Genomic DNA, 20,984 nt, shown 5'->3' on the forward strand with positions numbered 1-20,984 from the left:
ACGCCGAAACTCCAAATCTCCGAAACTCCAAAACTCCAAAACTGCAAAACTCCAAAACTCCGAAACTCCGAAACTCCAAAACTCAAAAATTCCGAAACTCCACAACCCTGAACCTCCAAAACTCTGAAACTCCAAAACTCCGAAACTCCAAAACTCCAAAACTCCGAAAGTGCAAAAATCCAAAACTCAAAAACTCCAAAACTCCAACACTCCAAAACTCCGACACTCCAAAACTACAAAACTACAAAATTTTGAAACTCCAAGATTCCGAATCTCCAAAACGCCAAAACTCCAAATCTCCGGAACTCCAAAACTCCAAAAATCCGAAACTCTGAAAATTCGAAACTCCAAAACTCCAAAACTCCGAAACTGCAAAACTCAAAAATTCCAAAACTCCACAACCCTGAATCTCCAAAACTCCGAAACTCCAAAACTCTGAATCTCCAAAACTCCGAAAATCCAAAACTCCAAAAATCCAAAACTTGAAAACTCCAAAACTGTAAAAATGCGAAACACCAAAATTCCGAAACTCCACAACCCCGAATCTCCAAAACTGCGAAACTCCAAAAATCCATACCTCCAAAAATTAAATATTCTAAAACTCGAAAACTCCAATAATTCGAAACTCCGAAACGCCGAAACTCCAAAACTAAAAATTCTGGAACAACAAAACCCTGAATCTCCAAAAATCCATACCTCCAAAACTCCAAAAATCCAAAACTCCAAAACTCAAAAACTCCAAAACTCCAAAAATCCAAAAATCCAAAACTCAAAAATCCAAAACTTAAAAACTCCAAACTCCAAAAATCCGAAACTCAAAAATTTCAAAACTCCAAAACTCTAAAACTAAAACTCCAAAACTCCAACACTCCGAAACTCTGACACTCCAAAACTACAAAACTACAAAATTCCGAAACTCCAAGACCCCGAATCTCCAAAACGCCGAAACTCCAAATCTCCGAAACTCCAAAACTCCAAAAATATGAAACTCAAAAATTTCAAAACTACAAAACTCTAAAACTCTAAAACTCCAAAACTCCGAAAGTCCGAAACTCCAAAACTCAAAAATTCCGAAACTCCACAACCCTGAACCTCCAAAACTCTGAAACTCCAAAACTCCGAAACTCCAAAACTCCAAAACTCCACAACCCCGAATCTCCACAACTCCGAAACTCCAAAAATCCATACCTCCAAAAATTAAAAATTCTAAAACTCGAAAACTCCAATAATTCGAAACTCCGAAACTCCGAAACTCCAAAACTACAAAATTATGGAACAACAAAACCCTGAATCTCCAAAAATCCATACCTCCAAAACTCCAAAAATTCAAAACTCCGAAACTCCAAAACTCCAAAAGTGCAAAAATCCAAAACTCCAAAACTCAAAAACTCCAAAACTCCAAAAATCCAAAACTCAAAAATCCAAAACTCCAAAACTCTAAAACTCCAAAACTCCAACACTCCGAAACTCTGACACTCCAAAACTCCAAAACTACAAAACTACAAAATTCCGAAACTCCAAGACCCCGAATCTCCAAAACGCCGAATCTCCAAATCTCCGAAACTCCAAAACTCCAAAACTGCAAAACTCCAAAACTCCGAAACTCCGAAACTCCAAAACTCAAAAATTCCGAAACTCCACAACCCTGAACCTCCAAAACTCTGAAACTCCAAAACTCCGAAACTCCAAAACTCCAAAACTCCAAAAGTGCAAAAATCCAAAACTCAAAAACTCCAAAACTCCAACACTCCAAAACTCCGACACTCCAAAACTACAAAACTACAAAATTTCGAAACTCCAAGATTCCGAATCCCCAAAACGCCAAAACTCCAAATCTCCGGAACTCCAAAACTCCAAAAATCCGAAACTCTGAAAATTCGAAACTCCAAAACTCCAAAACTCCGAAACTTCAAAACTCAAAAATTCCAAAACTCCACAACCCTGAATCTCCAAAACTCCGAAACTCCAAAACTCTGAATCTCCAAAACTCCGAAAATCCAAAACTCCAAAAATCCAAAACTTGAAAACTCCAAAACTGTAAAAATGCGAAACACCAAAATTCCGAAACTCCACAACCCCGAATCTCCAAAACTGCGAAACTCCAAAAATCCATACCTCAAAAAATTAAATATTCTAAAACTCGAAAACTCCAATAATTCGAAACTCCGAAACTCCGAAACTCCAAAACTACAAAATTCTGGAACAACAAAACCCTGAATCTCCAAAAATCCATACCTCCAAAACTCCAAAAATCCAAAACTCCGAAACTCCAAAACTCCAAAAGTGCAAAAATCCAAAACTCAAAAACTCAAAAACTCAAAAACTCCAAAAATCCAAAAATCCATAACTCAAAAATCCAAAACTTAAAAACTCCAAACTCCAAAAATCCGAAACTCAAAAATTTCAAAACTCACAAAATCTAAAACTCTAAAACTCCACAACTCCAACACTCCGAAACTCCGACACTCCAAAACTCCAAAACTACAAAACTACAAAATTCCGAAACTCCAAGACCCCGAATCTCCAAAACGCCGAAACTCCAAATCTCCGAAACTCCAAAACTCCAAAAATATGAAACTCAAAAATTTCAAAACTCCAAAACTCTAAAACTCTAAAACTCCAAAACTCCGAAACTCCGAAACTCCAAAACTCAAAAATTCCGAAACTCCACATCCCTGAACCTCCAAAACTCCGAAGCTCCAAAACTCCAAAACTCCACAACCCCGAATCTCCACAACTCCGAAACTCCAAAAATCCATACCTCCAAAAATTAAAAATTCTAAAACTCGAAAACTCCAATAATTCGAAACTCCAAAACTCCGAAACTCCACAACTACAAAATTATGGAACAAAACCCTGAATCTCCAAAAATCCATACCTCCAAAACTCCAAAAATTCAAAACTCTGAAACTCCAAAACTCCAAAAGTGCAAAAATCCAAAACTCCAAAACTCAAAAACTCCAAAACTCCAAAAATCCAAAAATCCAAAACTCAAAAATCCAAAACTCCAAAACTCCAAAACTCTAAAACTCTAAAACTCCAAAACTCCAACACTCCGAAACTCCGACACTCCAAAACTCCAAAACTACAAAACTACAAAATTCCGAAACTCCAAGACCCCGAATCTCCAAAACGCCGAAACTCCAAATCTCCGAAACTCCAAAACTCCAAAACTGCAAAACTCCAAAACTCCGAAACTCCGAAACTCCAAAACTCAAAAATTCCGAAACTCCACAACCCTGAACCTCCAAAACTCTGAAACTCCAAAACTCCGAAACTCCAAAGCTCCAAAACTCCAAAAGTGCAAAAATCCAAAACTCAAAAACTCCAAAACTCCAACACTCCAAAACTCCGACACTCCAAAACTACAAAACTACAAAATTCCGAAACTCCAAGATTCCGAATCTCCAAAACGCCAAAACTCCAAATCTCCGAAACTCCAAAACTCCAAAAATCCGAAACTCTGAAAATTCGAAACTCCAAATCTCCAAAACTGCAATACTCCAAAACTCCGAAACTCCGAAACTCCAAAACTCAAAAATTCCGAAACTCCACAACCCTGAACCTCCAAAACTCTGGAACTCCAAATCTCCGGAACTCCAAAACTCTGAAAATTCGAAACTAAAAAACTCCAAAACTCTGAAACTCCGAAACTCCGAAACTCCAAAACTCAAAAATTCCGAAACTCCACAACCCTGAATATCCAAAACTCCGAAACTCCAAAACTGAATCTCCAAAATTCCGAAAATCCAAAAACTCCAAAAATCCAAAACTTGAAAACTCCAAAACTGTAAAAATGCGAAACACCAAAATTCCGAAACTCCACAACCCCGAAACTCCACAACCCTGAACCTCCAAAACTCTGAAACTCCAAAACTCCGAAACTCCAAAACTCCAAAACTCCACAACCCCGAATCTCCACAACTCCGAAACTCCAAAAATCCATACCTCCAAAAATTAAAAATTCTAAAACTCGAAAACTCCAATAATTCGAAACTCCGAAACTCCGAAACTCCAAAACTACAAAATTATGGAACAACAAAACCCTGAATCTCCAAAAATCCATACCTCCAAAACTCCAAAAATTCAAAACTCCGAAACTCCAAAACTCCAAAAGTGCAAAAATCCAAAACTCCAAAACTCAAAAACTCCAAAACTCCAAAAATCCAAAACTCAAAAATCCAAAACTCCAAAACTCTAAAACTCCAAAACTCCAACACTCCGAAACTCCGACACTCCAAAACTCCAAAACTACAAAACTCCAAAACTCCGAAACTCCGAAACTCCAAAACTCAAAAATTCCGAAACTCCACAACCCTGAACCTCCAAAACTCTGAAACTCCAAAACTCCGAAACTCCAAAACTCCAAAACTCCAAAACTCCAAAAGTGCAAAAATCCAAAACTCAAAAACTCCAAAACTCCAACACTCCAACACTCCAAAACTCCGACACTCCAAAACTACAAAACTACAAAATTTCGAAACTCCAAGATTCCGAATCTCCAAAACGCCAAAACTCCAAATCTCCGGAACTCCAAAACTCCAAAAATCCGAAACTCTGAAAATTCGAAACTCCAAAACTCCAAAACTCCGAAACTGCAAAACTCAAAAATTCCAAAACTCCACAACCCTGAATCTCCAAAACTCCGAAACTCCAAAACTCTGAATCTCCAAAACTCCGAAAATCCAAAACTCCAAAAATCCAAAACTTGAAAACTCCAAAACTGTAAAAATGCGAAACACCAAAATTCCGAAACTCCACAACCCCGAATCTCCAAAACTGCGAAACTCCAAAAATCCATACCTCAAAAAATTAAATATTCTAAAACTCGAAAACTCCAATAATTCGAAACTCCGAAACTCCGAAACTCCAAAACTACAAAATTCTGGAACAACAAAACCCTGAATCTCCAAAAATCCATACCTCCAAAACTCCAAAAATCCAAAACTCCGAAACTCCAAAACTCCAAAAGTGCAAAAATCCAAAACTCAAAAACTCAAAAACTCAAAAACTCCAAAAATCCAAAAATCCATAACTCAAAAATCCAAAACTTAAAAACTCCAAACTCCAAAAATCCGAAACTCAAAAATTTCAAAACTCACAAAATCTAAAACTCTAAAACTCCACAACTCCAACACTCCGAAACTCCGACACTCCAAAACTCCAAAACTACAAAACTACAAAATTCCGAAACTCCAAGACCCCGAATCTCCAAAACGCCGAAACTCCAAATCTCCGAAACTCCAAAACTCCAAAAATATGAAACTCAAAAATTTCAAAACTCCAAAACTCTAAAACTCTAAAACTCCAAAACTCCGAAACTCCAAAACTCAAAAATTCCGAAACTCCACATCCCTGAACCTCCAAAACTCCGAAGCTCCAAAACTCCAAAACTCCACAACCCCGAATCTCCACAACTCCGAAACTCCAAAAATCCATACCTCCAAAAATTAAAAATTCTAAAACTCGAAAACTCCAATAATTCGAAACTCCGAAACTCCGAAACTCCACAACTACAAAATTATGGAACAAAACCCTGAATCTCCAAAAATCCATACCTCCAAAACTCCAAAAATTCAAAACTCCGAAACTCCAAAACTCCAAAAGTGCAAAAATCCAAAACTCCAAAACTCAAAAACTCCAAAACTCCAAAAATCCAAAAATCCAAAACTCAAAAATCCAAAACTCCAAAACTCTAAAACTCTAAAACTCCAAAACTCCAACACTCCGAAACTCCGACACTCCAAAACTCCAAAACTACAAAACTACAAAATTCCGAAACTCCAAGACCCCGAATCTCCAAAACGCCGAAACTCCAAATCTCCTAAACTCCAAAACTCCAAAACTGTAAAACTCCAAAACTCCGAAACTCCGAAACTCCAAAACTCAAAAATTCCGAAACTCCACAACCCTGAACCTCCAAAACTCTGAAACTCCAAAACTCCGAAACTCCAAAGCTCCAAAACTCCAAAAGTGCAAAAATCCAAAACTCAAAAACTCCAAAACTCCAACACTCCAAAACTCCGACACTCCAAAACTACAAAACTACAAAATTCCGAAACTCCAAGATTCCGAATCTCCAAAACGCCAAAACTCCAAATCTCCGAAACTCCAAAACTCCAAAAATCCGAAACTCCGAAACTCCAAAACTCAAAAATTCCAAAACTCCACAACCCTGAACCTCGAAAACTCTGAAACTTCAAAACTCCGAAACTCCAAAACTCCAAAAATCCGAAAGTCTGAAAATTCGAAACTCCAAACCTCCAAAACTCCAAAACTGCAATACTCCAAAACTCCGAAACTCCGAAACTCCACAACCCTGAACCTCCAAAACTCTGAAACTCCAAAACTCCGAAACTCCGAAACTCCGAAACTCCAAAACTCCAAAAGTGCAAAAATTCAAAACTCAAAAACTCAAAAACTCCAAAGCTCCAAAACTCCAACACTCCAAAACTCCGACACTCCAAAACTACAAAACTACAAAATTCCGAAACTCCAAGATACCGAATCTCCGAAACTCCAAAACTCCAAAAATCCGAAACTGAAAATTCGAAACTTCAAAACTCCAAAACTGAAATACTCCAAAACTCCGAAACTCCGAAACTCCAAAACACCAAAACTCAAAAAGTGCAAAAATCCAAAACTCAAAAACTCAAAAACTCAAAAACTCAAAAACTCCAAAGCTTCAAAACTCCAACACTCCAAAACTCTGACGCTCCAAAACTACAAAACTACAAAATTCCGGAACTCCAAGATTCCGAATCTCCAAAACGCCAAAACTCCATATCTCCGAAACTCCAAAACTCCAAAAATCCGAAACTCTGAAAATTCGAAACTCCAAATCTCCAAAACTGCAATACTCCAAAACTCCGAAACTCCGAAACTCCAAAACTCAAAAATTCCGAAACTCCACAACCCTGAACCTCCAAAACTCTGGAACTCCAAATCTCCGGAACTCCAAAACTCTGAAAATTCGAAACTAAAAAACTCCAAAACTCTGAAACTCCGAAACTCCGAAACTCCAAAACTCAAAAATTCCGAAACTCCACAACCCTGAATATCCAAAACTCCGAAACTCCAAAACTGAATCTCCAAAATTCCGAAAATCCAAAAACTCCAAAAATCCAAAACTTGAAAACTCCAAAACTGTAAAAATGCGAAACACCAAAATTCCGAAACTCCACAACCCCGAAACTCCACAACCCTGAACCTCCAAAACTCTGAAACTCCAAAACTCCGAAACTCCAAAACTCCAAAACTCCACAACCCCGAATCTCCAGAACTCCGAAACTCCAAAAATCCATACCTCCAAAAATTAAAAATTCTAAAACTCGAAAACTCCAATAATTCGAAACTCCGAAACTCCGAAACTCCAAAACTACAAAATTATGGAACAACAAAACCCTGAATCTCCAAAAATCCATACCTCCAAAACTCCAAAAATTCAAAACTCCGAAACTCCAAAACTCCAAAAGTGCAAAAATCCAAAACTCCAAAACTCAAAAACTCCAAAACTCCAAAAATCCAAAACTCAAAAATCCAAAACTCCAAAACTCTAAAACTCCAAAACTCCAACACTCCGAAACTCCGACACTCCAAAACTCCAAAACTACAAAACTACAAAATTCCGAAACTCCAAGACCCCGAATCTCCAAAACGCCGAATCTCCAAATCTCCGAAACTCCAAAACTCCAAAACTGCAAAACTCCAAAACTCCGAAACTCCGAAACTCCAAAACTCAAAAATTCCGAAACTCCACAACCCTGAACCTCCAAAACTCTGAAACTCCAAAACTCCGAAACTCCAAAACTCCAAAACTCCAAAAGTGCAAAAATCCAAAACTCAAAAACTCCAAAACTCCAACACTCCAAAACTCCGACACTCCAAAACTACAAAACTACAAAATTTCGAAACTCCAAGATTCCGAATCTCCAAAACGCCAAAACTCCAAATCTCCGGAACTCCAAAACTCCAAAAATCCGAAACTCTGAAAATTCGAAACTCCAAAACTCCAAAACTCCGAAACTGCAAAACTCAAAAATTCCAAAACTCCACAACCCTGAATCTCCAAAACTCCGAAACTCCAAAACTCTGAATCTCCAAAACTCCGAAAATCCAAAACTCCAAAAATCCAAAACTTGAAAACTCCAAAACTGTAAAAATGCGAAACACCAAAATTCCGAAACTCCACAACCCCGAATCTCCAAAACTGCGAAACTCCAAAAATCCATACCTCAAAAAATTAAATATTCTAAAACTCGAAAACTCCAATAATTCGAAACTCCGAAACTCCGAAACTCCAAAACTACAAAATTCTGGAACAACAAAACCCTGAATCTCCAAAAATCCATACCTCCAAAACTCCAAAAATCCAAAACTCCGAAACTCCAAAACTCCAAAAGTGCAAAAATCCAAAACTCAAAAACTCAAAAACTCAAAAACTCCAAAAATCCAAAAATCCATAACTCAAAAATCCAAAACTTAAAAACTCCAAACTCCAAAAATCCGAAACTCAAAAATTTCAAAACTCACAAAATCTAAAACTCTAAAACTCCACAACTCCAACACTCCGAAACTCCGACACTCCAAAACTCCAAAACTACAAAACTACAAAATTCCGAAACTCCAAGACCCCGAATCTCCAAAACGCCGAAACTCCAAATCTCCGAAACTCCAAAACTCCAAAAATATGAAACTCAAAAATTTCAAAACTCCAAAACTCTAAAACTCTAAAACTCCAAAACTCCGAAACTCCGAAACTCCAAAACTCAAAAATTCCGAAACTCCACATCCCTGAACCTCCAAAACTCCGAAGCTCCAAAACTCCAAAACTCCACAACCCCGAATCTCCACAACTCCGAAACTCCAAAAATCCATACCTCCAAAAATTAAAAATTCTAAAACTCGAAAACTCCAATAATTCGAAACTCCGAAACTCCGAAACTCCACAACTACAAAATTATGGAACAAAACCCTGAATCTCCAAAAATCCATACCTCCAAAACTCCAAAAATTCAAAACTCTGAAACTCCAAAACTCCAAAAGTGCAAAAATCCAAAACTCCAAAACTCAAAAACTCCAAAACTCCAAAAATCCAAAAATCCAAAACTCAAAAATCCAAAACTCCAAAACTCCAAAACTCTAAAACTCTAAAACTCCAAAACTCCAACACTCCGAAACTCCGACACTCCAAAACTCCAAAACTACAAAACTACAAAATTCCGAAACTCCAAGACCCCGAATCTCCAAAACGCCGAAACTCCAAATCTCCGAAACTCCAAAACTCCAAAACTGCAAAACTCCAAAACTCCGAAACTCCGAAACTCCAAAACTCAAAAATTCCGAAACTCCACAACCCTGAACCTCCAAAACTCTGAAACTCCAAAACTCCGAAACTCCAAAGCTCCAAAACTCCAAAAGTGCAAAAATCCAAAACTCAAAAACTCCAAAACTCCAACACTCCAAAACTCCGACACTCCAAAACTACAAAACTACAAAATTCCGAAACTCCAAGATTCCGAATCTCCAAAACGCCAAAACTCCAAATCTCCGAAACTCCAAAACTCCAAAAATCCGAAACTCTGAAAATTCGAAACTCCAAATCTCCAAAACTGCAATACTCCAAAACTCCGAAACTCCGAAACTCCAAAACTCAAAAATTCCGAAACTCCACAACCCTGAACCTCCAAAACTCTGGAACTCCAAATCTCCGGAACTCCAAAACTCTGAAAATTCGAAACTAAAAAACTCCAAAACTCTGAAACTCCGAAACTCCGAAACTCCAAAACTCAAAAATTCCGAAACTCCACAACCCTGAATATCCAAAACTCCGAAACTCCAAAACTGAATCTCCAAAATTCCGAAAATCCAAAAACTCCAAAAATCCAAAACTTGAAAACTCCAAAACTGTAAAAATGCGAAACACCAAAATTCCGAAACTCCACAACCCCGAAACTCCACAACCCTGAACCTCCAAAACTCTGAAACTCCAAAACTCCGAAACTCCAAAACTCCAAAACTCCACAACCCCGAATCTCCACAACTCCGAAACTCCAAAAATCCATACCTCCAAAAATTAAAAATTCTAAAACTCGAAAACTCCAATAATTCGAAACTCCGAAACTCCGAAACTCCAAAACTACAAAATTATGGAACAACAAAACCCTGAATCTCCAAAAATCCATACCTCCAAAACTCCAAAAACTCAAAACTCCGAAACTCCAAAACTCCAAAAGTGCAAAAATCCAAAACTCCAAAACTCAAAAACTCCAAAACTCCAAAAATCCAAAACTCAAAAATCCAAAACTCCAAAACTCTAAAACTCCAAAACTCCAACACTCCGAAACTCCGACACTCCAAAACTCCAAAACTACAAAACTACAAAATTCCGAAACTCCAAGACCCCGAATCTCCAAAACGCCGAATCTCCAAATCTCCGAAACTCCAAAACTCCAAAACTGCAAAACTCCAAAACTCCGAAACTCCGAAACTCCAAAACTCAAAAATTCCGAAACTCCACAACCCTGAACCTCCAAAACTCTGAAACTCCAAAACTCCGAAACTCCAAAACTCCAAAACTCCAAAACTCCAAAAGTGCAAAAATCCAAAACTCAAAAACTCCAAAACTCCAACACTCCAAAACTCCGACACTCCAAAACTACAAAACTACAAAATTTCGAAACTCCAAGATTCCGAATCTCCAAAACGCCAAAACTCCAAATCTCCGGAACTCCAAAACTCCAAAAATCCGAAACTCTGAAAATTCGAAACTCCAAAACTCCAAAACTCCGAAACTGCAAAACTCAAAAATTCCAAAACTCCACAACCCTGAATCTCCAAAACTCCGAAACTCCAAAACTCTGAATCTCCAAAACTCCGAAAATCCAAAACTCCAAAAATCCAAAACTTGAAAACTCCAAAACTGTAAAAATGCGAAACACCAAAATTCCGAAACTCCACAACCCCGAATCTCCAAAACTGCGAAACTCCAAAAATCCATACCTCAAAAAATTAAATATTCTAAAACTCGAAAACTCCAATAATTCGAAACTCCGAAACTCCGAAACTCCAAAACTACAAAATTCTGGAACAACAAAACCCTGAATCTCCAAAAATCCATACCTCCAAAACTCCAAAAATCCAAAACTCCGAAACTCCAAAACTCCAAAAGTGCAAAAATCCAAAACTCAAAAACTCAAAAACTCAAAAACTCCAAAAATCCAAAAATCCATAACTCAAAAATCCAAAACTTAAAAACTCCAAACTCCAAAAATCCGAAACTCAAAAATTTCAAAACTCACAAAATCTAAAACTCTAAAACTCCACAAATCCAACACTCCGAAACTCCGACACTCCAAAACTCCAAAACTACAAAACTACAAAATTCCGAAACTCCAAGACCCCGAATCTCCAAAACGCCGAAACTCCAAATCTCCGAAACTCCAAAACTCCAAAAATATGAAACTCAAAAATTTCAAAACTCCAAAACTCTAAAACTCTAAAACTCCAAAACTCCGAAACTCCGAAACTCCAAAACTCAAAAATTCCGAAACTCCACATCCCTGAACCTCCAAAACTCCGAAGCTCCAAAACTCCAAAACTCCACAACCCCGAATCTCCACAACTCCGAAACTCCAAAAATCCATACCTCCAAAAATTAAAAATTCTAAAACTCGAAAACTCCAATAATTCGAAACTCCGAAACTCCGAAACTCCACAACTACAAAATTATGGAACAAAACCCTGAATCTCCAAAAATCCATACCTCCAAAACTCCAAAAATTCAAAACTCCGAAACTCCAAAACTCCAAAAGTGCAAAAATCCAAAACTCCAAAACTCAAAAACTCCAAAACTCCAAAAATCCAAAAATCCAAAACTCAAAAATCCAAAACTCCAAAACTCTAAAACTCTAAAACTCCAAAACTCCAACACTCCGAAACTCCGACACTCCAAAACTCCAAAACTACAAAACTACAAAATTCCGAAACTCCAAGACCCCGAATCTCCAAAACGCCGAAACTCCAAATCTCCGAAACTCCAAAACTCCAAAACTGCAAAACTCCAAAACTCCGAAACTCCGAAACTCCAAAACTCAAAAATTCCGAAACTCCACAACCCTGAACCTCCAAAACTCTGAAACTCCAAAACTCCGAAACTCCAAAGCTCCAAAACTCCAAAAGTGCAAAAATCCAAAACTCAAAAACTCCAAAACTCCAACACTCCAAAACTCCGACACTCCAAAACTACAAAACTACAAAATTCCGAAACTCCAAGATTCCGAATCTCCAAAACGCCAAAACTCCAAATCTCCGAAACTCCAAAACTCCAAAAATCCGAAACTCCGAAACTCCAAAACTCAAAAATTCCAAAACTCCACAACCCTGAACCTCGAAAACTCTGAAACTTCAAAACTCCGAAACTCCAAAACTCCAAAAATCCGAAAGTCTGAAAATTCGAAACTCCAAACCTCCAAAACTCCAAAACTGCAATACTCCAAAACTCCGAAACTCCGAAACTCCACAACCCTGAACCTCCAAAACTCTGAAACTCCAAAACTCCGAAACTCCGAAACTCCGAAACTCCAAAACTCCAAAAGTGCAAAAATTCAAAACTCAAAAACTCAAAAACTCCAAAGCTCCAAAACTCCAACACTCCAAAACTCCGACACTCCAAAACTACAAAACTACAAAATTCCGAAACTCCAAGATACCGAATCTCCGAAACTCCAAAACTCCAAAAATCCGAAACTGAAAATTCGAAACTTCAAAACTCCAAAACTGAAATACTCCAAAACTCCGAAACTCCGAAACTCCAAAACACCAAAACTCAAAAAGTGCAAAAATCCAAAACTCAAAAACTCAAAAACTCAAAAACTCCAAAGCTTCAAAACTCCAACACTCCAAAACTCTGACGCTCCAAAACTACAAAACTACAAAATTCCGGAACTCCAAGATTCCGAATCTCCAAAACGCCAAAACTCCATATCTCCGAAACTCCAAAACTCCAAAAATCCGAAACTCTGAAAATTCGAAACTCCAAATCTCCAAAACTGCAATACTCCAAAACTCCGAAACTCCGAAACTCCAAAACTCAAAAATTCCGAAACTCCACAACCCTGAACCTCCAAAACTCTGGAACTCCAAATCTCCGGAACTCCAAAACTCTGAAAATTCGAAACTAAAAAACTCCAAAACTCTGAAACTCCGAAACTCCGAAACTCCAAAACTCAAAAATTCCGAAACTCCACAACCCTGAATATCCAAAACTCCGAAACTCCAAAACTGAATCTCCAAAATTCCGAAAATCCAAAAACTCCAAAAATCCAAAACTTGAAAACTCCAAAACTGTAAAAATGCGAAACACCAAAATTCCGAAACTCCACAACCCCGAAACTCCACAACCCTGAACCTCCAAAACTCTGAAACTCCAAAACTCCGAAACTCCAAAACTCCAAAACTCCACAACCCCGAATCTCCAGAACTCCGAAACTCCAAAAATCCATACCTCCAAAAATTAAAAATTCTAAAACTCGAAAACTCCAATAATTCGAAACTCCGAAACTCCGAAACTCCAAAACTACAAAATTATGGAACAACAAAACCCTGAATCTCCAAAAATCCATACCTCCAAAACTCCAAAAATTCAAAACTCCGAAACTCCAAAACTCCAAAAGTGCAAAAATCCAAAACTCCAAAACTCAAAAACTCCAAAACTCCAAAAATCCAAAACTCAAAAATCCAAAACTCCAAAACTCTAAAACTCCAAAACTCCAACACTCCGAAACTCCGACACTCCAAAACTCCAAAACTACAAAACTACAAAATTCCGAAACTCCAAGACCCCGAATCTCCAAAACGCCGAATCTCCAAATCTCCGAAACTCCAAAACTCCAAAACTGCAAAACTCCAAAACTCCGAAACTCCGAAACTCCAAAACTCAAAAATTCCGAAACTCCACAACCCTGAACCTCCAAAACTCTGAAACTCCAAAACTCCGAAACTCCAAAACTCCAAAACTCCAAAAGTGCAAAAATCCAAAACTCAAAAACTCCAAAACTCCAACACTCCAAAACTCCGACACTCCAAAACTACAAAACTACAAAATTTCGAAACTCCAAGATTCCGAATCTCCAAAACGCCAAAACTCCAAATCTCCGGAACTCCAAAACTCCAAAAATCCGAAACTCTGAAAATTCGAAACTCCAAAACTCCAAAACTCCGAAACTGCAAAAGTCAAAAATTCCAAAACTCCACAACCCTGAATCTCCAAAACTCCGAAACTCCAAAACTCTGAATCTCCAAAACTCCGAAAATCCAAAACTCCAAAAATCCAAAACTTGAAAACTCCAAAACTGTAAAAATGCGAAACACCAAAATTCCGAAACTCCACAACCCCGAATCTCCAAAACTGCGAAACTCCAAAAATCCATACCTCAAAAAATTAAATATTCTAAAACTCGAAAACTCCAATAATTCGAAACTCCGAAACTCCGAAACTCCAAAACTACAAAATTCTGGAACAACAAAACCCTGAATCTCCAAAAATCCATACCTCCAAAACTCCAAAAATCCAAAACTCCGAAACTCCAAAACTCCAAAAGTGCAAAAATCCAAAACTCAAAAACTCAAAAACTCAAAAACTCCAAAAATCTAAAAATCCATAACTCAAAAATCCAAAACTTAAAAACTCCAAACTCCAAAAATCCGAAACTCAAAAATTTCAAAACTCACAAAATCTAAAACTCTAAAACTCCACAACTCCAACACTCCGAAACTCCGACACTTCAAAACTCCAAAACTACAAAACTACAAAATTCCGAAACTCCAAGACCCCGAATCTCCAAAACGCCGAAACTCCAAATCTCCGAAACTCCAAAACTCCAAAAATATGAAACTCAAAAATTTCAAAACTCCAAAACTCTAAAACTCTAAAACTCCAAAACTCCGAAACTCCGAAACTCCAAAACTCAAAAATTCCGAAACTCCACATCCCTGAACCTCCAAAACTCCGAAGCTCCAAAACTCCAAAACTCCACAACCCCGAATCTCCACAACTCCGAAACTCCAAAAATCCATACCTCCAAAAATTAAAAATTCTAAAAGTCTAAAACTCCAATAATTCGAAACTCCGAAACTCCGAAACTCCACAACTACAAAATTATGGAACAAAACCCTGAATCTCCAAAAATCCATACCTCCAAAACTCCAAAAATTCAAAACTCCGAAACTCCAAAACTCCAAAAGTGCAAAAATCCAAAACTCCAAAACTCAAAAACTCCAAAACTCCAAAAATCCAAAAATCCAAAACTCAAAAATCCAAAACTCCAAAACTCTAAAACTCTAAAACTCCAAAACTCCAACACTCCGAAACTCCGACACTCCAAAACTCCAAAACTACAAAACTACAAAATTCCGAAACTCCAAGACCCCGAATCTCCAAAACGCCGAAACTCCAAATCTCCGAAGCTCCAAAACTCCAAAACTGCAAAACTCCAAAACTCCGAAACTCCGAAACTCCAAAACTCAAAAATTCCGAAACTCCACAACCCTGAACCTCCAAAACTCTGAAACTCCAAAACTCCGAAACTCCAAAGCTCCAAAACTCCAAAAGTGCAAAAATCCAAAACTCAAAAACTCCAAAACTCCAACACTCCAAAACTCCGACACTCCAAAACTACAAAACTACAAAATTCCGAAACTCCAAGATTCCGAATCTCCAAAACGCCAAAACTCCAAATCTCCGAAACTCCAAAACTCCAAAAATCCGAAAGTCCGAAACTCCAAAACTCCAAAAGTGCAAAAATCCAAAACTCCAAAACTCAAAAACTCCAAAACTCCAAAAATCCAAAAATCCAAAACTCAAAAATCCAAAACTCCAAAACTCTAAAACTCTAAAACTCCAAAACTCCAACACTCCGAAACTCCGACACTCCAAAACTCCAAAACTACAAAACTACAAAATTCCGAAACTCCAAGACCCCGAATCTCCAAAACGCCGAAACTCCAAATCTCCGAAACTCCAAAACTCCAAAACTGCAAAACTCCAAAACTCCGAAACTCCGAAACTCCAAAACTCAAAAATTCCGAAACTCCACAACCCTGAACCTCCAAAACTCTGAAACTCCAAAACTCCGAAACTCCAAAGCTCCAAAACTCCAAAAGTGCAAAAATCCAAAACTCAAAAACTCCAAAACTCCAACACTCCAAAACTCCGACACTCCAAAACTACAAAACTACAAAATTCCGAAACTCCAAGATTCCGAATCTCCAAAACGCCAAAACTCCAAATCTCCGAAACTCCAAAACTCCAAAAATCCGAAACTCCGAAACTCCAAAACTCAAAAATTCCAAAACTCCACAACCCTGAACCTCGAAAACTCTGAAACTTCAAAACTCCGAAACTCCAAAACTCCAAAAATCCGAAAGTCTGAAAATTCGAAACTCCAAACCTCCAAAACTCCAAAACTGCAATACTCCAAAACTCCGAAACTCCGAAACTCCACAACCCTGAACCTCCAAAACTCTGAAACTCCAAAACTCCGAAACTCCGAAACTCCGAAACTCCAAAACTCCAAAAGTGCAAAAATTCAAAACTCAAAAACTCAAAAACTCCAAAGCTCCAAAACTCCAACACTCCAAAACTCCGACACTCCAAAACTACAAAACTACAAAATTCCGAAACTCCAAGATACCGAATCTCCGAAACTCCAAAACTCCAAAAATCCGAAACTGAAAATTCGAAACTTCAAAACTCCAAAACTGAAATACTCCAAAACTCCGAAACTCCGAAACTCCAAAACACCAAAACTCAAAAAGTGCAAAAATCCAAAACTCAAAAACTCAAAAACTCAAAAACTCAAAAACTCCAAAGCTTCAAAACTCCAACACTCCAAAACTCTGACGCTCCAAAACTACAAAACTACCAAATTCCGGAACTCCAAGATTCCGAATCTCCAAAACGCCAAAACTCCATATCTCCGAAACTCCAAAACTCCAAAAATCCGAAACTCTGAAAATTCGAAACTCCAAATCTCCAAAACTGCAATACTCCAAAACTCCGAAACTCCGAAACTCCAAAACTCAAAAATTCCGAAACTCCACAACCCTGAACCTCCAAAACTCTGGAACTCCAAATCTCCGGAACTCCAAAACTCTGAAAATTCGAAACTAAAAAACTCCAAAACTCTGAAACTCCGAAACTCCGAAACTCCAAAACTCAAAAATTCCGAAACTCCACAACCCTGAATATCCAAAACTCCGAAACTCCAAAACTGAATCTCCAAAATTCCGAAAATCCAAAAACTCCAAAAATCCAAAACTTGAAAACTCCAAAACTGTAAAAATGCGAAACACCAAAATTCCGAAACTCCACAACCCCGAAACTCCACAACCCTGAACCTCCAAAACTCTGAAACTCCAAAACTCCAAAACTCCAAAACTCCAAAACTCCACAACCCCGAATCTCCACAACTCCGAAACTCCAAAAATCCATACCTCCAAAAATTAAAAATTCTAAAACTCGAAAACTCCAATAATTCGAAACTCCGAAACTCCGAAACTCCAAAACTACAAAATTATGGAACAACAAAACCCTGAATCTCCAAAAATCCATACCTCCAAAACTCCAAAAATTCAAAACTCCGAAACTCCAAAACTCCAAAAGTGCAAAAATCCAAAACTCCAAAACTCAAAAACTCCAAAACTCCAAAAATCCAAAACTCAAAAATCCAAAACTCCAAAACTCTAAAACTCCAAAACTCCAACACTCCGAAACTCCGACACTCCAAAACTCCAAAACTACAAAACTACAAAATTCCGAAACTCCAAGACCCCGAATCTCTAAAACGCCGAATCTCCAAATCTCCGAAACTCCAAAACTCCAAAACTGCAAAACTCCAAAACTCCGAAACTCCGAAACTCCAAAACTCAAAAATTCCGAAACTCCACAACCCTGAACCTCCAAAACTCTGAAACTCCAAAACTCCGAAACTCCAAAACTCCAAAACTCCAAAAGTGCAAAAATCCAAAACTCAAAAACTCCAAAACTCCAACACTCCAAAACTCCGACACTCCAAAACTACAAAACTACAAAATTTCGAAACTCCAAGATTCCGAATCTCCAAAACGCCAAAACTCCAAATCTCCGGAACTCCAAAACTCCAAAAATCCGAAACTCTGAAAATTCGAAACTCCAAAACTCCAAAACTCCGAAACTGCAAAACTCAAAAATTCCAAAACTCCACAACCCTGAATCTCCAAAACTCCGAAACTCCAAAACTCTGAATCTCCAAAACTCCGAAAATCCAAAACTCCAAAAATCCAAAACTTGAAAACTCCAAAACTGTAAAAATGCGAAACACCAAAATTCCGAAACTCCACAACCCCGAATCTCCAAAACTGCGAAACTCCAAAAATCCATACCTCAAAAAATTAAATATTCTAAAACTCGAAAACTCCAATAATTCGAAACTCCGAAACTCCGAAACTCCAAAACTACAAAATTCTGGAACAACAAAACCCTGAATCTCCAAAAATCCATACCTCCAAAACTCCAAAAATCCAAAACTCCGAAACTCCAAAACTCCAAAAGTGCAAAAATCCAAAACTCAAAAACTCAAAAACTCAAAAACTCCAAAAATCCAAAAATCCATAACTCAAAAATCCAAAACTTAAAAACTCCAAACTCCAAAAATCCGAAACTCAAAAATTTCAAAACTCACAAAATCTAAAACTCTAAAACTCCACAACTCCAACACTCCGAAACTCCGACACTCCAAAACTCCAAAACTACAAAACTACAAAATTCCGAAACTCCAAGACCCCGAATCTCCAAAACGCCGAAACTCCAAATCTCCGAAACTCCAAAACTCCAAAAATATGAAACTCAAAAATTTCAAAACTCCAAAACTCTAAAACTCTAAAACTCCAAAACTCCGAAACTCCGAAACTCCAAAACTCAAAAATTCCGAAACTCCACATCCCTGAACCTAAAAAAAACTCCGAAGCTCCAAAACTCCAAAACTCCACAACCCCGAATCTCCACAACTCCGAAACTCCAAAAATCCATACCTCCAAAAATTAAAAATTCTAAAACTCGAAAACTCCAATAATTCGAAACTCCGAAACTCCGAAACTCCACAACTACAAAATTATGGAACAAAACCCTGAATCTCCAAAAATCCATACCTCCAAAACTCCAAAAATTCAAAACTCCGAAACTCCAAAACTCCAAAAGTGCAAAAATCCAAAACTCCAAAACTCAAAAACTCCAAAACTCCAAAAATCCAAAAATCCAAAACTCAAAAATCCAAAACTCCAAAACTCTAAAACTCTAAAACTCCAAAACTCCAACACTCCGAAACTCCGACACTCCAAAACTCCAAAACTACAAAACTACAAAATTCCGAAACTCCAAGACCCCGAATCTCCAAAACGCCGAAACTCCAAATCTCCGAAACTCCAAAACTCCAAAACTGCAAAACTCCAAAACTCCGAAACTCCGAAACTCCAAAACTCAAAAATTCCGAAACTCCACAACCCTGAACCTCCAAAACTCTGAAACTCCAAAACTCCGAAACTCCAAAGCTCCAAAACTCCAAAAGTGCAAAAATCCAAAACTCAAAAACTCCAAAACTCCAACACTCCAAAACTCCGACACTCCAAAACTACAAAACTACAAAATTCCGAAACTCCAAGATTCCGAATCTCCAAAACGCCAAAACTCCAAATCTCCGAAACTCCAAAACTCCAAAAATCCGAAACTCCGAAACTCCAAAACTCAAAAATTCCAAAACTCCACAACCCTGAACCTCGAAAACTCTGAAACTTCAAAACTCCGAAACTCCAAAACTCCAAAAATCCGAAAGTCTGAAAATTCGAAACTCCAAACCTCCAAAACTCCAAAACTGCAATACTCCAAAACTCCGAAACTACGAAACTCCACAACCCTGAACCTCCAAAACTCTGAAACTCCAAAACTCCGAAACTCCGAAACTCCGAAACTCCAAAACTCCAAAAGTGCAAAAATTCAAAACTCAAAAACTCAAAAACTCCAAAGCTCCAAAACTCCAACACTCCAAAACTCCGACACTCCAAAACTACAAAACTACAAAATTCCGAAACTCCAAGATACCGAATCTCCGAAACTCCAAAACTCCAAAAATCCGAAACTGAAAATTCGAAACTTCAAAACTCCAAAACTGAAATACTCCAAAACTCCGAAACTCCGAAACTCCAAAACACCAAAACTCAAAAAGTGCAAAAATCCAAAACTCAAAAACTCAAAAACTCAAAAACTCAAAAACTCCAAAGCTTCAAAACTCCAACACTCCAAAACTCTGACGCTCCAAAACTACAAAACTACAAAATTCCGGAACTCCAAGATTCCGAATCTCCAAAACGCCAAAACTCCATATCTCCGAAACTCCAAAACTCCAAAAATCCGAAACTCTGAAAATTCGAAACTCCAAATCTCCAAAACTGCAATACTCCAAAACTCCGAAACTCCGAAACTCCAAAACTCAAAAATTCCGAAACTCCACAACCCTGAACCTCCAAAACTCTGGAACTCCAAATCTCCGGAACTCCAAAACTCTGAAAATTCGAAACTAAAAAACTCCAAAACTCTGAAACTCCGAAACTCCGAAACTCCAAAACTCAAAAATTCCGAAACTCCACAACCCTGAATATCCAAAACTCCGAAACTCCAAAACTGAATCTCCAAAATTCCGAAAATCCAAAAACTCCAAAAATCCAAAACTTGAAAACTCCAAAACTGTAAAAATGCGAAACACCAAAATTCCGAAACTCCACAACCCCGAATCTCCAAAACTGCGAAACTCCCAAACTCAAAAACTCTTAAACTCCGAACCTCCAAAACTCCAAAACTCCACAACCCCGAATCTCCACAACTCCGAAACTCCAAAAATCCATACCTCCAAAAATTAAAAATTCTAAAACTCGAAAACTCCAATAATTCGAAACTC

Source organism: Amblyomma mixtum, chromosome 1 (genome assembly GCF_055824585.1).
Source record: "Amblyomma mixtum isolate Tamu chromosome 1, ASM5582458v1, whole genome shotgun sequence".
Classification (NCBI taxonomy): Eukaryota; Metazoa; Arthropoda; class Arachnida; order Ixodida; family Ixodidae; genus Amblyomma; species Amblyomma mixtum.